The sequence below is a fragment of the Accipiter gentilis genome, chromosome 19, assembly GCF_929443795.1.
Source record: "Accipiter gentilis chromosome 19, bAccGen1.1, whole genome shotgun sequence".
Classification (NCBI taxonomy): domain Eukaryota; kingdom Metazoa; phylum Chordata; class Aves; order Accipitriformes; family Accipitridae; genus Astur; species Astur gentilis.
The window spans coordinates 16,102,955-16,123,597 of record NC_064898.1 but is presented as its reverse complement, the minus strand read 5'-3'; the positions used below and the strand labels follow the sequence as shown (position 1 = coordinate 16,123,597).

The window sequence follows — 20,643 nt, the reverse complement described above, 5'->3', positions numbered from 1 at the left end:
GCCAGGGTTGTAGGGAAAAGTCGCACTTCCAACAAATAAACTATGCAGCTGTGTTTTAAGACTTCAGAATAACCCTGACAACCTATACCTAGTTTCTGTACACTCAGAGGGAGTGTGATGAGAAGGCAGCAGCTAACCAGGGATTCAGACAGGGTCTAGCCTCCTAGGAGTGGCTGCAGTTATTCCTTCTCTAATGTGGGAGTAATGGGACTGGCTGCTTTAGTAAATTGCTTTGAGATCTGCACATAGAAAGTGATTTGTAGAAAGCATGCATCGCTATTAATTCCACCTCCAGGGAATCATGGCACTACTCAGAGTACCCGAAGCTCAGTATGCAGATAGTTTTTTGCTGGACCTTGATTCATTTTTTTCCCTGTTTACTCTATATATTTACTTTTTGCACTTCATTCAGGGTAGATAATGAAAACAGTATAGTCTGCTTCCACTTTTGTTTCTGGAACAGATCAAAGACTTTAATGGACTCGGACTCAGCAGAACTCTAAATGCTTCTTTCTGTACAGATACAGCCAATTAAATGGCCCTGTTGGCTTCCAGGAGGATTACTTGAGATCTCATTATTTGCACTGCTCTGAATTCAGTCCTTAGAAGAGAGGGGACACATTCTGCCAAAAAAGAAAAAAAAAAAAGTGGAAAATAGCAAAGGATTTTTTTTGCGTCTCCTGTATTTAATGCAATCAGCCTTAGCAAAGTGCACTGCACTCCTCCATGTTAAAGCAGTCCTGTCCTTTTTTTTTTTTCTCCCTGCCTTGGAATTGCTACAGAGGGATAAAGTTCTGCAAAGCTCACTCACTCACACAGTTGTAATAAGTCAGAGCAGGTTGGCTCCCTGCCCAACAAAACACAAACTCCCCTGAAGTCTCCAGCTTTTCCATGGCAACACCACAGTCATCAACACAGCAAACAATTGCTCCAACCCCTTCTACGTCTCCCCTCTTAGCACAGGGAAGGATAGCATTGCACCCAGCCCAGGGACCTGTGCTAATTATTGGGCATGAAAGGAGACAGTGATGGAGATCACGTTACCCTCTGCATGGAGCTGTAGGTGAGATCAAAGGAAAGAAAAGGCACTGAAACACTTAACACTTCTCAGTGTACTCCTGCTTTAACAAAAAGATTGCTGCTGCGTGTACAAGACGTGAAATGCCAAAAAGTGTAAGCATATTGAGACTGAATGGGGGTGCAAACAGCAGGACAAAGCAAAAGTCCAACGCTGAGTAGAGTTCCTTAGCCGAAGAGAACCCTGTATCGCTCCAAGGTGTCTAACGGCCCGATCCTTGCCATGGTTATTGATGTGCTGGTGCCGGCTTTCAGGGGATAATGGCAGACCGATGGTTCTGCAAACAGGACTTTTCCCCAGCTCAGTGGTGTGAGTAGCACTGCTCATGGTCTGCATGGAAGGGAGCCATTCCAGTGCTGGGTCCTGATCTGCCACTGCCTAACAACACTGGTGTCCTTCACACCTGTCCAAATAAGGGCTCGCACCGGGACCGAACACCACCATCCTCATCTGGTAGCGTTTTACTCTCACTTTGCATAAGAATATAAGACCTCACAAGCTGCAAGGCAATAGAAAATGAGGCCCAGAAGGCCCCAAAATATCTTAGTTAAACTAAGAGCTAGTGGTTTTCAAGCTGTGGTCTGCAGACCCATGAGGGTCTGAGGACTACTTCTGAAGGGTCTGTGAAAGCTAAGCAAGAAAAGCACATCAATTGCCACGAGGTTTAAATTAGTTGTAAATGAACCTTCACACGCATTGGAGAACTTTTAGAGGAACTGCAATTTGTAAAAGATTGGCAGGTATGTCCACAGGCTTTATATTCCCCTGTAGACATGGCAAGAACCTGCTCTGTGCAAGGAAAGCTACCCTGTTTTCAGGTAATTTGAGGGTATATGTGACAGCGTGGATAAGAGTATGAGCAGCTCTCTGCCTTTAAAGCTCACCAGTGTAAACTCAGGAGTGGATATAGTTTTCCTGGCATAAGCAATATTATAATTTCTTTGGACTATGATTTCGCTTGTTTAGTTTTAAGGCCCTCGTTAAAGTCAGAAAGCTTTGTATGCTGGAAATGCCATAGGCCGACTAGGTCCTTGTGGACAAAGTAGAATTTTGAAGGTAAATTGGCCCCAAAACAGCCATTTCCAGTTCAAATCCTGGTGCAAAAGAATGTCCTTCAGGCTTTACAAAATTATTTAGCTATTTTTATAGCATTTGAAAAAATGATTTCTCTGGAAAAAGTTCAAAATGGAAATAATACACCAAGTATTCAGGCTTAAATGGAGGCTCAGGTAGCACTGTGCTTTCAGCATGCCTGGCCTCAGTAAGCCTGCTGGAAGGTATGAACCTCTGCTGCTGGACCAGTGACCTGAGGGTGTCGATTTCCACGGCAAAATCCTGCCAGCGTTAGTCTTTCTTCACCAACACACATGTGACTCGGGCACCGTGGGCCACGGTCCCTCGTACAGAGGGTCTGCGGTTCGCCTTGGTCCAGTACAACCTGTGGGAGAATTTATCCATGCTTTGGGGTGAACAGAGCAAGCAAGAACCGTGGGAAGGACTCTGGTGCACTAACAGCACTCCAGTTACATGGGTTTCAGTCCAAGTTAGTGCAGAACTGCTCTAAACCATGACCTTGGCTAGATTAACCTGTTCAAGCCTACGTTAGAGACTTTTTAGCGTGGAGAGCTGTGGCAGGTACACCTGCCCTTGTAGTCATACATTTGAGCTATGGCCTAACTGTGGTGATACTGCTCAGTTTGGGGTTAAACACGATGCACTGTCCTTTAAGGAGGACCATTACTCAATAGTTTCACTATGTAGGCCTGGTTGCTTTGTATAAATGATGCAGGCTTTGCTAAAAGTTGTACCCCTGATGGAGGAACTAAAGACTGATAAAAAGGAAACATCCTGCTCCAGAGAAGGCTGGATGACTGCCAAAGTGTGAACTAGGGGAAAGGTAAAGGTGGCAGGGGGAGATCGCGACCACTGACTTAATTCAAGACCTGAAAGACTTACCCCCCAGCACTCCTTGGCCATGCGCTGTAGCATAAAAGAACACTGTACCTTTAATTTGAAGCAGGGAAAACCTTAGCCCAATAGAAATGGTGGCAGATAAGCAACTACCAATAATGATTTTGGAAAGGACTTTGGAAACTACGTGGGTGAATCCAAAGCTGTATAAATTGCTTGCTTGTTTAACTGCACGGTGTGCTAGCTTTGTGGAATTACCACCTAGCACCCATCTTTGCGCAAATATGAAATAAATAATGTCTCTCCTGAGTGCGTGATTATTGGCTTGTTGCACGCCAGGTGACGAATCTGCTTTTCAGACAACACCCTGATAGAGACCAAAACTATTCGACCAAAGAGAAAAAAAAAAACCAACCCTAGAAGCTGTGGTTTGGGGGTCAAGCCACCCGGCCCGCATGGTGACTGTGCTCACATATGCACTTCGTCTGGTGACAACCATCATGTACACATGTCAGTTGAAAGGCAAGATCCTCAGCCAATGAAACACTTCGGTCGAAAGAAACTTCTTGGCCATTGACCATGTATGACCACAGATCAGATCTGACTGTGGTATAAATGGAGACCCACCGGAGGGCACATGGAGCCAGTCCCCCTCGGAGCAGCGGGTCTGCAGTCAGGGACTCTCTCCTTGGGTTGGGGTGTCGCCTAAGGAAACTCCTTGAGGTCGAGAGCCCTCACCTTTTAGGTGAGTGATAGGCGCATTTTGGGTCATCATTTCTAAAGCTTAAGAATTCTTAAGTTAGTTGCAATTTCCCCTTGCATCATTGAACCTGTGGTTTACTAATGTTGTCAGAGTTCTAAATGATTTTGATTAAAGAATAAATTTCATTAAGTTTAACACCTGTTTAATTTGATTGTGTGAGCCTCTGTGACAATAGCTTAAGCAAGAGGATGAGCTTTCTAAACAATAGATCTGTGTATGGCTCAGGTAGGATTTGTAGCAACTAACGCAAAGCTGGATACCCTACTATTGAGTTCAACTCTGATTGACATCAACAGTACTTTGCATTATGCCTACAGTGTGATGAGGTCCTCCTGATGATATGTTCAATGCCATTTTAAGATTGCTTCACCCTGGCCACTGGGTTACATCTGGACAGTACAGGTGCCAAAATATAACCCACTGGTCAGTGTATGTTATGCATTCGTTTCTGTGGCTCATCCACAGAGGAAATGAGTCTCTCAGCTACTGCCCTACAAAAGCTGGTTCTTCAGCCCACACTATGATAGCTCATAAATTTAATTTTAGAGGTCCCTGACCTCTAGAACTTGGTGGTGGTGAAAACAGTGGTTAGCATGCAAGTGTCTGTGTGTTAACATGAACAAGGATGCAAAAAAAGAAGTTACCCTATGATTATGTACTGATGACCTGAACAAAGCCAATAAATCCAAGCTGAGCTCTGCTATGAAAATTATTTTTAATTTGATTTTTCCTTAGCTTAAGAACATAAAATTTCACTTTAGGCTTGGGCCTTTTTTCTTCAGTGGCAACATGACCACTGTCTTTTCTGTGAACAGGGTCACTAGCACAACCCCAGTGGCTCATATCGAGACACACTACCACAACTCCTTCCTGGGACTCCAGGGACTATGTGATGCACCGCCACAGCAGTCTCAAAACCTACAAAACCTACAGACCCAGAAAAGCAATCTGAAGCTTTGCATTAGTCTGCCTCAGCTGCTGGTGGGTTCCCTTCAATAGGCTGGGGAGCCTAAGGATGGACATGATGTTTCCCCTATCACTCTCTCATGTGCCACTGGTGATGGCTGCAGACCTGCATCGGGATATAAGCCCCAAGGGGATGCCTCAGCCAGAGGAGATCAGATTGGATTCCAGCGAGACCACAAGAGCAAAGATCAAATAGCTTATTAACTAGAGATGAAATTTCAGCCTTGTTGCTATCAGTACAGATTCTCTTCTTTCTCTCACTGGTGTTAATCAGAAGAAAATAATGAGATGGGGTATAAAACTGAAGGGTCCTGCCCTAGCCAAGGGCCTACACGTTCATTTTCTGCTTTGTACCCAGCCTCTCAAGTGCCTTTCTGCATGCAAAGCCATTCCCTGTCAGTAGATCAGACCTATTCACTCTGCAACACTAGTACTCATTCTTTTCAGACTGATGGGGCCAAAGCTCTCAACCGTCTCCCTGGTGTTCCTCTGCAAGCCACAGAATCACTTAGCCCACACTGGGAAAACAAACGTGAAGTCCTTCATACCATCGTCCTACTTTACGGTGCAGCCCTGCCCACTTCACATCAAAGGTGTCCCTTGCCATTAGCCACAACAGCCCCAGGTACCACTTGCCCTGGTTTGCGTGTCTGCACCCCCCACCACATCAGCGTGCTATTTACTGCTGGCCCACAGCCTTTGTACACACCAGTGGGCAGCGTCACCAGTGCAAACTGCAACTGTTTAAATAAGAACCAAACACTCCCGCTTAATTTTGTGTTCTCTTTTTCAGGACAGTTTTCATGACTAGGCAGACCTCCTGCCTGCTGTGAGTGGGGAAGGCACTGACCGTGTCTTCTGCCAAGCAGCCCATCCTGGCTACTGCAGAAAGACTTGGCACCACCGCATCCCGAACCTGGCTAAGAGGCAGGAAGCTTTGAGCGTTGGTTCACGTAGGGCCACTCTTCATTTCTGACGCTGTGTCCTAGGAGTACAGTCCCCTGTTTGAAAGAGCCTGAGGGCCTTAATGGGCCCTCATAAGCACCTCTGGGTGCTGACCTGCCCTGCTTAGTTTGGGAATCACTTGTGCGAAGTATGCATCTTTCTTAGCATTTATTCACTTGCGTTTCTGCCGGAGCGTAACTAGACAGTCCTTTGCCTCAGTAACTGCTATGTAAGAGGAATTGCTGGAACTGTTTCTGTGATGCAAGAGCAGACAAATAAATGGAAGGGGAAGGCAGTGAGGAGGAGGGTTGATTAACTGGAGCATCCTAACCATGTGCCGCAAAGGAGTGCCACAAGTAAAACTGACGGGAAATAAACACTGATAGTAGCTGTAGCTCATTCCCATCAGGCAAACCAAATGAAATCCAAAGGTGCAGAAACTGCAGGACCCGTTCAGAAAAATTATCTCATGAATAATGTTCCTGAGCAAATGATCAGAGGTATTATTGACATCTATGGGCTTGCATTTAAATTTTGCTGGAGAAACCCTCTAAGACAAAGGAAATCTTTGAACAACCCATTTCTGGGCTATAGGGCCTCACAGTCTCCTGCACCAAACAGGCTGTGCAACCAGGTCCTTGCCACCACAAAGTCAGTGGGATAGGGGAAGGACAAGAAGGTCTGCTATTTGCAATGCTCAGCGCCCTGCTCGTACAGCTCTTTTAACCTTTGCTCAACAGTATGTCTCATTTCTGCCTCTCTGCCTCATGCTTTTACCAAGGTCCCAATCTCCTTCCTGTCATTTCTTGATAACAAGATAATAAATGCAGTAATGATACTGATATGTTAGATTAGGTAAGAGAGAGCCTTACGAGACTGACCAGCACAGTTGTTCATGCAGCACTTAAATATGTCTTGCTATAGGCAGCTTTGTTTTGCTTCCAAGTCCATTGCTCCTGCAACCTTGTACCTTACAGACTATTTCAGAAGAAGCCAAGTCTGACAGGTAGCTACTTGCTCTTGTGAGAGGCTGTGGCTCTGGACTCCCCTACAAAGCACTCACAGTAACCTGGTGCCCACAGGAGGTTCAAAGTGAGCATACGGAGAGGTTTGTGAGGCAGGAAAAGGTGATGGCTAAAGAGGGATTAAGTGTTGAGGAAGAAAGCCTGCTCTGAGGAGACAAAGCATATCAGGAGAAGGACGGGCACAAGTTTTAGATGTGTGAATGTTTTGTAATAGGACTTATAAAACAGGAGATCTGGCCACTTGGTGCCTGTTGTACTGCTGCTGTGGATTTGGTCAAACTGGATCAGTGGGGGTTTTTTTCCCTGAAATATGAAAAAACTACTTGGCAGGAGTCACGTTCTTCTTCTCCTCCTTGGAAGGATGATTATCCTGCTCTGTACTGATTGGCTTTCCTATTCCCTGGGTAATTTTCAAGCTTCCTTTGCTTACATGTCATAGGATTGTACAGAGACAGTGTAGACACTCAGGTACTAACAGCAAAATTTCACTCTCCTTTGCCCTTCAGCTCTGCTTCTGCCCTCAGCTCCTAGCACTGGCCTGTAACACCACACTAAGATCGATGGTTACCACATGTGCTGGGAAGTCCAGATATCCCAGCACCCAGCAAGGACCAAGCACCTGTGAGAAACAGTGAGCCTGAGAGATGGAGTTTCAGCATTAACACTGGGTTTCCTGGCTGGGACATGCCTGTGTGTGGTACGCCTAGAGTCCTTTACAGGTAAATCCCTTTTTAATAAATTATTGCCTTCATTTTTTAAAATATATTTTCAGTAATATATTTAAAGAATGAAAAGCCAAAACAGAGGGAAAGCAGAAAGAGTGATGGATCAGAAAAAGCCAATGATAAAATAATAATTCAGCCTTCTCTGAAGGAGCAACACTTACATCATTGGCAAGAAAAGAGACTGGACAGTGTCCTACTAGCACAATTCAGGATTTTTCCTAGACCACACATACTAGCAAGGAAGGAAATGGGCCTTTTACATTTGTTCTCTAGTATTTCTAACTTTTAAAGAAACAACAGGGCCTGTCATTATATAAGGCATTTAAAAATAGTGTTTTCACTGTACAGCAAACCAAAATGTCATGTTAGTACTACAAGCATCATTTCAGAAAGTAAATAGGTAACTACTTCTTAGGTAAATACAAAGAACACTTTGACCTCTGGCACTTGTCAGATGTTGGGGGTTTTTTTTGTGAGCAATGGCTCCCATCTATATTCTTGACTCAAGCAAAATCTCCTAGGGATAAATTTTCCAAAGCACTCCAGAGATTTTAGGCTGAGATCCAAAAATACAATTAGGTGTCCAGTTCCCATTGGTTTCAGTTCAACACAGAGAAGATGTTATAAGTCAAAAGGATTTGGAGTCCTAGCTGTTCCCAGATTGATCACTGGGATGCAGGAGAGGAATACAAGGGTACAAGGGTCCAACTCCCCATCAAGCACAGTCACAGAAATACTGCTAACTTTGTAAGAACATTTCCTTTCTAGGACTTAGTTGCTCTTCATTTAATTATAATTGCTTTAAATAATCTGCATATGAGCATGCAACACAATTACATTACAGAACATTACAGTGGCATGTAGGCAGCAGCACTACAAAAATGTATCTAGAGTTCAGAGACACTCAGATTCTGGAGCTTGAGTCGAAATGTAAGAGATGACCAGGAGAGCCTCCACATTTTCGGCCTTGCCCATACCACCCTGCCCTATTTAAGGGTCATTAAAAATACAAGATAGTGGAGGTACTAATATTCTTAAAACTTTGGTATACTCTTAAGTATTTTCTGATTCAGACCAATAAGGATGCCTTCTGCAATATGGGGTCCCGCTTCAAGGAGGCAGGACTCAAACTGAAAAGCATTTAATCATATGTTTAACTTCACACATATTCTTTAAGTATTTTTCTGAACTGCAGCCCAAGCATTTGCAACTGCATGCCCAGTTTGTGAGCACCCATGGCCTGTGGTGAGAGGCCAGAGAACCTACAAGTGCATTGTCAACTCACGGAATTTTTTGCTCGAAGTTTCTTGTGACAATGATGCAGGACCTTTAAGCTCGTCCTTTATAAAACTAACAAGAGGAGGAGACAACACACTTGTGGTCATTAGATTTCCAGTTGAAGCAAAGAGAGGAAGACAGCTAGAAAAGCAGTACAAGGGAAGATGAGGAGAACATGTGGAAACCATGTGTTCAGCATCTCTCTATTAGCCTGGCCCTCTGGCCCTTCCAAGCTAGATAAACAACATTACAAAGCAGTGTCAGGAGCATGAAAGGAAAGAAGGGAGGGCAATAGCCCAGGTGAGATAGGGGTGAATGTGGAGGAGGAGGAGGAGGAGGAATAGCTAATAGCTTTAGGAAGTGGAGGAGGGGGATGGCAGAGAAGGATTTTACTAGGGGAAGGGGATGAGTGTGACTTTTGTGACCAAAAGAGGCTGTGGCGAAGAGTCTTTCTGACCTGCGTCAAAGAGCCTGTGCTTTGATGACAGCCTGGGAGACCCAAGCACAGACAGTAAGTCCTGGGAGAGGGCTCCGAGAACCACATAATGGACTGTTTCAGTAAATAGCCCTTTTGACACACCGGTCATCCAAATGCAGTTGCCCTTCACGGGCTTGACAGAATGCACACACATCCCGTACACTAGCAAGTAGGTTATCGACCTCACTAGCCATCCTGGCTCTATCAGGGTCCCTCGGATGTATTGTGTGTGGTACAAATGCATGTCAAAGCCCTTACGTATGGTTGGTATATATAGAAAGTTTTAGAAGTACATACTGTTTACTCAAGGGACTGGGTTAACTTGTGCAGAGCTATTCTGGTCCACCTGTAAATACATGGACTAAAGGGCCTTATGAAAAGTAGTTACTATGTATTGGCAAGCGGCACTTTTTAAAACCTGAATATGTCGTGTTATGAATGCTGGGATTTTGTTTTGTTTTTTAAGTACCGAAAATGACAGGTTCATGTTATACAACTACTGGATACCATTCCCTCCACCCCCCCAGTTCAAAGCTGTTTTTTTCCTCCACTCCCCTAGGGCTAAAAAAATGTATGTTAAACTTGCAGCATAAACTGCTGCTGGGAATTACCCTGGTACTGATGCCTTTGCTTAGATGAACAGCGAGGTCTGTATGGTGATTGACCAAGGTGACAAGAGGGGAAAGGACTGCAGTGCTCCCAGCCCTGCTTACACAGGAGCCTCGCAGACTTCAGCCCAGGCGTGTCGACAGCTTCTTTAGCTGCCGAGTGTGACACTGATGGCATCCTAAGAGCTCCAACAGGGAGGATGGTCATGCGCAGTCTGAGGACGGCCTTCGCGCCGCACCTGGGGCTGTGCTCTCAAGTTCACCATTGGCACAGATAGCAGATTGTGCCTTCAGGTTGCCTCGGGGCACCCCTCGAAGGACAGTCTAGACTTACCCAAAGGGGTGGCTCAGAATAACTTAGCCCAGAATCAGCCATTATCTCTGTTCTGTAAACTCACGACTTACTTTGATGGAAAGCAGGAGGATTTTGTGGTAAAAGCAAAAAAAGGCAGGGAGGCGAGGGGATGGGGCCAGAGTGTGTTTGCAGCTGCTGGCCGTCAAATTTCAATTCAATCAAAATGACTGAGTTCCAGCTCCCGAGAAAGAGAGCTTTTGACGACATATTGACATAGCCTGAACTACAGTGGTCCAAGTGGCAGTGCTGTAATTATAAGGATTATATTTAATACTGCATTTGGAAATGAAGGTCTGAAACACTGTGACTCTCTCTCTCCCTAAAAGCTGGCCAAAATATGTCCCAGGAACCATTATGGTAATACACCAAGTTGGTAGGAAAAAAGAAACATCAGAACTCAAATCATTATGAAAGGGGATCATGTGGCTGGCAGCTCAGGTCTGCTGGGAGTTGAGCAGTGAGGAGGAAAAATGAATGTGAAAGGAAGGGCAATTGGATTTGCAGGAAAAATAGAAAGTAGTTTTTAAAAGTACAGAATTAAGTGGTTTAACGAAATAAGTCTATTGATAATTAATACGCTACTTACTTTTGAATTCAGTTTCTTTTTGTAGCATGTTGTGGACTTCAGCCAGGCTGAGGCCTGTTTGTTGAACAAAGACCAAACCCTGCAAATACTTCTAGACTTGCTTAATTCTACACATCTTGATTTCAGTGCGATTACCCATGTGTGCACAATTAAGCACATGCATAACTGTTTCCGGGAACTGGGCCACAGAGGTAAGCAGCCCCATGTTGAAGACCAAGTATATCTAGCTTGGAAGGATGTCGAACCAAAAACTTTTAGAGAAGCAGAGAGAATGCACTTCTTTGGAAAACAAAACAATTGACTATAAACTAGCATAATGACCAGAAATAAATAGCTTGATCCTGCGTTAGGCTGATGTTCTACAGTGCCACGTCCATAGTATTTCCCATAGGTGGTTTCAGGAGGGGCCAATCAGATCAGAATCAAGACTCAAAAGCTCAGACATCGAGATACCATAGCAGCGAGGAAAAGAGAAAAAAAAAAGGGGGTGGAAGGAGAGGGAAAGAGGAAAAGGGGAAAAAGGGGAAAAGGAAAAAGAAAGGAAGGGAAGGGAAGGGAAGGGAAGGGAAGGGAAGGGAAGGGAAGGGAAGGGAAGGGAAGGGAAGGGAAGGGAAGGGAAGGGAAGGGAAGGGAAGGGAAGGGAAGGGAAGGGAAGGGAAGGGAAGGGAAGGGAAGGGAAGGGAAGGGAAGGGAAGGGAAGGGAAGGGAAGGGAAGGGAAGGGAAGGGAAGGGAAGGGAAGGGAAGGGAAGGGAAGGGAAGGGAAGGGAAGGGAAGGGAAGGGAAGGGAAGGGAAGGGAAGGGAAGGGAAGGGAAGGGAAGGGAAGGGAAGGGAAGGGAAGGGAAGGGAAGGGAAGGGAAGGGAAGGGAAGGGAAGGGAAGGGAAGGGAAGGGAAGGGAAGGGAAGGGAAGGGAAGGGAAGGGAAGGGAAGGGAAGGGAAGGGAAGGGAAGGGAAGGGAAGGGAAGGGAAGGGAAGGGAAGGGAAGGGAAGGGAAGGGAAGGGAAGGGAAGGGAAGGGAAGGGAAGGGAAGGGAAGGGAAGGGAAGGGAAGGGAAGGGAAGGGAAGGGAAGGGAAGGGAAGGGAAGGGAAGGGAAGGGAAGGGAAGGGAAGGGAAGGGAAGGGAAGGGAAGGGAAGGGAAGGGAAGGGAAGGGAAGGGAAGGGAAGGGAAGGGAAGGGAAGGGAAGGGAAGGGAAGGGAAGGGAAGGGAAGGGAAGGGAAGGGAAGGGAAGGGAAGGGAAGGGAAGGGAAGGGAAGGGAAGGGAAGGGAAGGGAAGGGAAGGGAAGGGAAGGGAAGGGAAGGGAAGGGAAGGGAAGGGAAGGGAAGGGAAGGGAAGGGAAGGGAAGGGAAGGGAAGGGAAGGGAAGGGGAGTGTCTGGAGATGGTTTCTAAAGCAACAGAACCCTAAATAAATGGTCTGATTTTCCAAAGTGAAAAACATAAACTGAACAGCCCATGCAGCATTTTCGCCAACTGTCACTGGGGTGGCATTTCTGAAATCTGGTGGAATGACTCATCTCAAAACAACAACTGTTGCCAACAAGGTCTTTCCTCCAGGTCTAGTTATTTGAATAAGAGAGCTGTAAAAAACAAAATAAACAGAAAAATCAGAAGCAATTCCTTGTCTTTGGGTTCAACTCTGAAGCTTCCTGTGAAGCCATCCACTCTCCAAGGTGCCTCCCCTACCCACTGAACAGGAATCCAGGTGATCCTCTGGGCCAAGGAAAGGATCAGCCCTGCTGGAGTGAACCCCTTGTTCATTAAAAAAAAAAATCCTCCTTCTGCACCTAGTCAGCACCTTTCACACCATGCATATGTGCAGGATGCATCCTCCTGAGCCATTCTGCCCTCCACATTAGGGACTTCACACGGCAGCAAACGTTACCAAGTGAAGCATGACCCTGCCAACAGGTAGCACAGTTCTCAAATGCTTTGAGACAGACACCCTTAAATTCAGTGGGAGCGGACCTGGCCCAAAGCGTACACTGTCGTGCTGTAACTAAACACAGCCCCATCAGCATCAATAAGCATCTTTCTCTGGCTAGTAAAAAACACAATTTCAAAGACACTTTCTGAAGCAGCGTTGTTTTGCTGAATAATTTATGTCTCCGAGTCCTCTGAAAATGAGCAGCATACACTTCAGTGCTGCAATAGCTATTCAGTGGAGACAGCGCACATTGTGTTCAGTAAGCTCATTGCTTAAACACTGTTGCCATGACTATAAGAAAGTGATTATACTATTGTTTACAAGAGACTCTCGATAAGTCATTACCACAGTAGCCAGAGTTTTGCCTCAAGTCAAAATTTTTGGGAAGAAAAAAAAATCTCACAGGTATAATTAACTTTGTGATCAAGATAATTCCATTGAAAGACTGAAAACGGAATACATCGTACGGTGAGGAATGAAAATAAGTAAGAATCACAAGTGTCTCAGGACTGTTGGCTCTCTGGTTTTCTGACTGTTTCATTGGTAAATTCCATGGAGAAGAAAAGCCCTGCTAACTAAATAACTGCTGTAACTCGTTTTCAAGGAAGAAATAATTTATAGGGCAAGCACCAATGTAGGAGTTCAACTGTGATGAGTAACTCTGTAAAACAAACCACTTTGTACACAATGTAAGGGAAAAAAGGCTTAAAAAATCTGACTTAGAGGAAATGTTTGGGATTATCAAATATGGCTTTTCAGTGTCCTGGAATGAAACCAATACCTAGAGCACTTAGTTCTGAATCCTCTAGTGCATATGTCTAGTACATGACCTCTTTATCTCAAAAGTGTGCTGATGATCAATAGTTTCCAAAACTACGAAGTAACTCTGAAGCTGTCGGAAAGTCATCCTCACATTTCCTACGGACAGTAACAGGCCACAGAACACAAAGCAAAGAGATGATTAATAGAGTGCTGGACTAGGAGTCAGGAAATCTGGGCTCCGTTCCCAGCTCTGCCACTGACCTGCTATTTGACCTTGGGCAAGACGCTTGACCTTTCTGTGCTTCTGTTCCTTCTTCCATTCTTTGTCTATCTTGTCTCTTGAGGCCCTAAGGTATGCAGGGAAGGGCACGGTTCTCACTGGGTGTTTGTATAACACCTACTCTAGGGAGGTGCCTGCAGAGCTCTCTAATAAAGCCAGGGTACCACAGAGACGACTCTTGCACAATAGCATGTTTTGTTTCAAAACAGAATAGCCATGATGAACCTTCTTAGGGTTTCATCTGCTAGTCTAGGATCTTACCGGGTCTTTCAGCCAGCTTCAGGCTCAGGCAGAAGGTAAATGGGTTTGCAAGATCTGCTTCCTCACTGCATCAGAAGCACTTTCATGCTGATTTCTAATTGGTACTAATTTCTCTGCACCTTGATTCAGCTGGGTTTGCAAAAGCATCAGAATTATAACTGAGTGACACAGGTAAAAATAGCTACAGGAGCCATTTCTGAACAAAAGGAATTTCTTCAGGGAAATGCCAATACCTGTACATGAAGCCACGGGCATGAGGTATTTTCAAATTAAAAACATAATAAATTATAATTTTGCAGTAAGTGTGATGGAATTCTGTGTAAGTTATTCAATTAAGAGATATTTCTGAGCCTTTCTCCCACCCCAAGCCATAAATGTGAACCTTCCTCCATTACTACCAGATGGGAGGCAACACATGCAGGACAAGGTGGCTCCCACCTGCTAGTGCTGGGGTGCAGCTGCGGCCTCGGTGGAGACCAGATGACTTGCATATATGCTCTCAGTTTCAGTCCCACTTTGCTCCCAGTTTGCTGCAGCATCAAGTACATGAAGTGCTTGAATTGGGAGACTAATTTGAGTACAAAGTGCTGCAGAATCAACAGCAAGTAAAGCAAGAAAATATGAAGCATACATTTGCGATTATGAATGAAAAGTTGGGAAATGCTTTTCTCTCCTGAAAAGAAGGGGCACTGGCACATCTTGCACTTTTATTGTGAATCTTGGCAACGCAGTGCCGTAAAACCCCAGCTCTGGGTGTCATGTGATTACGTAAAAGACTCATTTGAGTTTGTATTTCCAGTGCTCATAGCTGTGGGTCAAAGGCTGAAAAGGTGACTTGAGTGCACCTCAAAGGCTCAAAATGCAGAAGTCAAATAAGAAGAAGCCATCAACTCTTATGCATTGCCTGCAGCTTTGCCAAAGCAAACGTTCAAATACCCTGTCTTAGGCTCCATCAATAATGAATCTGGCTTCTAAGCCATAAAACTCACCATCAGATCTCAATGCACTTTACAAAGGTGATAAATAGTATTTTTCATAGAGGAAACTGAGGTTTATGGAAGTCAATAACAGGAGTAATCTGTTGAATAGATCCTAGAGTCAGAGTAGAAACACTGAGTTTTTAGTTTACAATGCGCTCACCTAAGAACCGTTGCTTGAGAGTTGCAGGTATTTTGTGTTAGGTATTGGTGTTGGCAGTTCAGTACAATTATGGATTGATTACCTGCATCTAATAATACTTTGGAAGACCTTGACAAGGTATGACAAATTCCCCAAGTTGGCTCTCAAGAGGCTATAGGAAGCTTTTCATGGGAAATCTGGGGCATAAATAGTTTACGCCTTCATCTAAAAAAAAATAATAATATCTGTCTCTTAATACTGTTAAGTTGAAAAAGTGATCCAAATCTCACTTGGCACCAACTCCTTCTTTTCTGCAGGCAAGACCACTGCCTCTTTCACTGCTCAGAGCTGTTCCAAACTGCAGCAGCATGATATGGGTAAGATCCTTTTTTCAGGTTTACAGCCACTGATTCATACTTGAGGAAAACACAGCCCTGTCATGAATCCCATCAGCTTCATGCTACTGCTGCTGGGAGTACCATCCCGGGGAAGTCACACAGGGGAACGCTGACATGTGGACACCGGAGAGAGGCACCAAGGAGCAAAGCCCTTGTTCCTCTTCTTCTCTTTGGACCAGTCAGGTGGCCAAAGCTCTTCTATGTACCACGTAGCTGATTGTGTGTCCTCTAAACACTATGTGTTGCATAGTGGTTTCTTTAATGACCTTCCTGAACTCCATAGGCATGATGGTGTCAGGTCATTATCATGTAGAGCTGGGCCCTCAGCGGAGACCAGGGTCCCATGTGCGAGGCAGTGGGACAGTGCCACCTGAAGAGCTCAAGCATAGAATGGAAATAGTGGCACAACAGGGGACATGCGCAAGGTCAGAGAGACGCTTGCTGGCAGAGCTGGCACCTCTGTGCCAGTGCTTCGTTAGCCGGAGCAGCTTGCCAGCTTCCAGCTCCTCCTAAACGATGTAGGAGGTGCAGTATAAATCTACCAGTGGAGATACTACCCTTCCCAAAGTTGTCAAAGGGAGCAGGATGGAGCCCTTCTTTTCCAGTAATGAGACATGGGTGAAGTTTCAGTTTCATAAGCCAACGGACTTGATAAGAAAGGCAGACTACAATTGGCCTCTGAAGATGATATCTTGGTAGAAAGGACCACTGACAGCAGTTAGGAAGAGAGGCATGTTACGGCCTTTCTTAACCTGCTGACTAACCTAGTTGCTGGGTTTTTTTTGGTCACTGCAAGCTAACTGAACACCACATATACCTTCTGCAGGCAGCGTTCTCTGCGAGGGGAGAAGTAATAATAGTGAAGTAAGCCAAAGTTTCAGCAAAGCAGCTTCTCTGACTCAGACGTACCTTTCTAAGGTTCAGATTTCCCCACAACATGGGTAACATTTTTGCTGGAGTTACACTTCTCAGCGCAGAAAAAAACAGCAGCTGTTTATCACTCTCCTTTGTTGTGGTGCTACACACAAGGGACTCAATTTGAGGACCGCAGGGGATGCAAGAGCTCTATCAGAGGACGTGCTGTAATAGTCAGGGAAGTTAAGAAGCCCATGGGTTGGCCTTGGAGAGTGTGTCAAGTCCAGGCAGACAAACTGTTCCTCTGCTCGCTACCTACAGGAACTTTGGTGGGGGAAACAGTCTGTTAAACAGTTTCAGAATGGAGGAGAGTTTCATTAAATATATTCAAAGCTGAAAAAGCTTCAAAGGCAGCAAGTGATTTGACTGGAGCGCTAGGACTGAAAAGGCCGCTGCACTAACATACATTTAACAAATTCACTTGCTGAACTTTTCATTAAATATAGCTTTTATGCAGCTTCCAGGGGGTCTTGATTTTGGTTCGGAAAACGTTCTCACAGCCGAGGGAACAAAGATTTTCAATGACGCCCATGTCCATCCTAACCAAATGGCTCCCAGCAGGCCAGAGGGCCCATGACAGCAGATCAAAGTTTTCTACCCACAAAGGCAATGTGACTTATTCATTTTACCTGACTCGGCTACATAAATTGTTTTTATCAGAACCCAGCTTTGCTCCTGCAGAAGCACAAGGAGCAAACGGTGGTCCTTCACCTCACAAACAGAACATTTCATTGCTTTGGCACCGAACTTGTTAGTCAAAAGATCCCAGCTCAGCTTTGCAGAAGGGTTTGTGCTTTAATCCACCTGTGCTCACTGCACCGTAATGTCACTTCACCCCATAGCTGGTCACCTTATACTGCTTGCTTCAGAGCGCTTCCAAAAGTTACATATGTCCAGAACCAGAAAATGCAGCTATTTCTGCAGGGTACCCTGGCAGCCAACTAGCAAACAAAGCAAAGAGCTTGGGAGACAGGGGAAGTGTAAACTTGGGCCAAACACAGCAGAGCACAATCCTTCCTTTTAAAATACTTGAGAATCTTTAATGCTAGCACAGGGGAGGCCAAACCTCAGCAAGCACAGTGTGGATCATAAAAAAAAAGTTATCAGGAAACAAAGTCAGGGCTTCCATGATCATTAAAGGATCTCCACATAAAATAACTGCCTAAACTGAGGTTTTACAAGCCAAACTTGCCTTTTGGCACCACTCAGGCAACCCTGTCTTCCACTGAGGACCTCAGGGAACTGGGACTAACCCATTGACTCTTCCAGATTCATCCTGCCATTGATGGGAATTTAGGGGAGTAGGAGGAATTAACCCATTCCCCTCTTCCTTGGCTACATCGTCTTTATGGTACTGTGTTCCCTTTTCTTTTTCACCTGCTTGCAGGCTGCATCTTGGGAGCAGGCCACTTTCTCAGTCACTCTTCTGACTACAGAAAATATTAATATATTTAATGTATATTTTAAATTAATCCTTATAATGATAAATTCAGCACAACTTTGAGATGGGTGAAAGCAGAACAAGTCACCTGTGACTGATGACAAACATCGCTTAACACACTGACAGCCACCGGTGTGGTGGTTGCAATGAAAGAACCTGACCAGAATAATACAATAATGCCCACGAAACAGAGTTTGCAGCTTGCACAGAGCAAAATGAACAGTGCTCAGCCTATGTCAGAAAAATGAAGGAACGCATCAGCCGCTGGAGATTTGAAACTGCCGTGCAAGAACTTTGGTATTACCAGTTCAATGCTTAAGCCACAGAAGAATGCCCTCCAGGGCTAACTGTTTATATATAATATAAATAATATAAACAGCTAAGTGCTGGAGAGCATATACACATATATAGATGTATGTATAAAAGAAAGACAGAATATTTTATCTGTTCCACTCCGTAACATGAAAAGTAACACCACCATATAAAAAAACCCAAATGCCAGCTCTTGGGAAATGCAGGGAGGCAGAAAGTACAAAAGCTTTCCTAGCCGTGTACCGAAGAATAAATTTCTCCTTCACATGTACCCACATCCATTGGTCCAGCTAAAAAAATCTGGTCTCCACCCTCCAATTAGAAAATGCTGTTGCCAAAGATGCTTTCTCAAAAATCAAAGTAACTCTGCTGAGTTAAGCCCAAACCAAACCCCACTAAAAACTCTCTCTTCTGCTGGTTTTAAACTGTCCACTGGGAAAAGATAATTATCAAATAATAGTATCAACAATGTCACATAATCACTTCAAGCTCTTTGCTATGTTCAAGTGAACGTTGTATCAAATGTTATCGAGTGTCAAATATTTACTCTTGAGTCCAACTGTGTAAATGACCCATCCAATGCCACTAAACATGGCAGGCACACTTGTAACAAGAGCAGTGGGACCTGCAAAGCAAAGGAAACAACCCAGCTATTTTCAGGAGAGGAAGCGCAGGGACAATCTTGGTTTTGCAGACAAAGAGCATCCTGATAGCCAGAACTCCCCAAAGAGAGTTATGACTGCCTTTGCTCTTATCTGTGCGGACTTCTTTTTTAACTGGTGGACCTAGAGCAAGGCAGGTGGAGTTTTAGAATCCCCCCGTGGAGTCCGAGATGTGTCCAACCTCATATGCTCAGTGTGAGACTTGCACAAATGCTCCTGTCTTGTGCTTCCCTGTGCCAGAGCTGTACCTGCCACAACTGAAGCTCAGAGCTGCACCTTGTTGCAGGAGCCTGCGCACCTCAGATCTGCTGCCTGGTGTAAGCAAAAAGTCTGGAATTAGAGGAGCAGTGCCTATCAGGCTTCCACTGGATTTCCTCTTGGGAAATGCCCCATAGAGGATGAATTCTGCTTAGAGATGGCTCTCTTCACCATCCATTTATAATGCACAGGACAACAGGCTTAGTCTGTCTTGTCCTTCCTCTTCAAGTACCTTTGGAATAACTGGTAGAGCAAATTCCTCCTCCAACTATGGCTGGAGGGAAAGCAAGACCCCATTGCTGCCTGGCCCAACCCTGCCCTCTGAATTTTCAAGAAAAGAAGCACAATGCATGACCCTCAGCCACTTCAATTCATCCCACTCAGATACTGTGTGGTTTGCTTTTCCTTTTTAATATTTGCAACAATGACATTCTGCGGAGCTCTTGGTAAGGGGAACATGTGCCTCCATGACACAGAGACGTGACTTTGAACCGATGCCTTTCTCTGTTCCTTCATTAGGCAGTCCTACCAGAGCAGCAAATGAGGAATGTCTGTGTCAAGCACAGAGTGGGAGGATCAGTGATGTGCAGCGATACCATTACAACAATACCGCTTCATGAGCCAGCATTTCTTCAGTGTCAAAACATGGTTCAGGGCCCCAAACGTCATGCCCAGTGAAGTCACATACCTTGTCAGCAGGATTACTAGACGCTAGCGTGCAAAAACGAGGGGGACTTTGTCAGACCTTTCCCTTGTCAAAGACACATACGCACAGAGTTATCTGGGAGGTAACACAACACGCAACGTGGAGCGAGGGCCATGCACAGCACTCTCCAGCAAAGAGGAGGTTAACAAACATTAGCGGTATTTCAGAAACAAGGACAATCTCTGTGCATTTAAAAGATGAAAATCTTTCAATATTTTCTTTGGAATTGCTTCATTAGAACTTTCAAACAGCTGCCTCCAGCTATTTCATAATAATAGTAACAACTAGTGAAAAAAAAATGAAAACAACAAAAAAAAAACCCACACAGGCCTGGTCCCTGATTTCAGAAAAGTAGATTTTTCTGGGACATACGTTATTAGGCAAGAGCCTTTTTTTTCCCCCACAAGACAAGTGCAAAGCATTTCATTAATACACACTGGAAAAATAAGATAATGGCTTTCTCGATTGTGACGAGGAACATGGGGAGATTTAATCTGAACACTGAGTCAGGTCGAAGCACCTAAACTCCCCTCAGACACAATGTTATCGCATTAACACTTACATCATCACCCTCACAAACGGTGCTGAGTAACGCAGCCCCAAACCCTGACCCACGCACAGCAGCAAACTCCCGGGTAAGAAGGGAGAAACAACCACAAAGGTCCCGCTTTAGCATACGTCAGGCACTAAGAAAGATAGGTTTGATGTCTGGAGCGGAGGGAGCGATCTATTTTCAGTCGTTCGAATAGCAGCCACGGGCCTATCGGGACGCAGTCACTCCTCTTAACGTTTCGCATGTGTCCCGAGAATTAAGAGTTGGAAGGCAGCACAGCGCAGCACACGCCTTCAAAAGCGTGGTACACGGACTGCTCGTAACAAAGTTAAC

General features: G+C 45.0%; 2 protein-coding genes across 2 annotated transcripts in view; both read right to left on the bottom strand.

Moving 5' to 3' along the window:
- CCDC82 (coiled-coil domain containing 82) overlaps positions 1-20,643 on the bottom strand; it is a 426,644-nt gene that overhangs the window by 380,720 nt on the left and 25,281 nt on the right. The window lies entirely within an intron of this gene.
- Positions 1-20,643, bottom strand: part of MAML2 (mastermind like transcriptional coactivator 2) — a 220,219-nt gene that overhangs the window by 198,058 nt on the left and 1,518 nt on the right. The gene's annotated exons all lie outside the window — the stretch shown is intronic.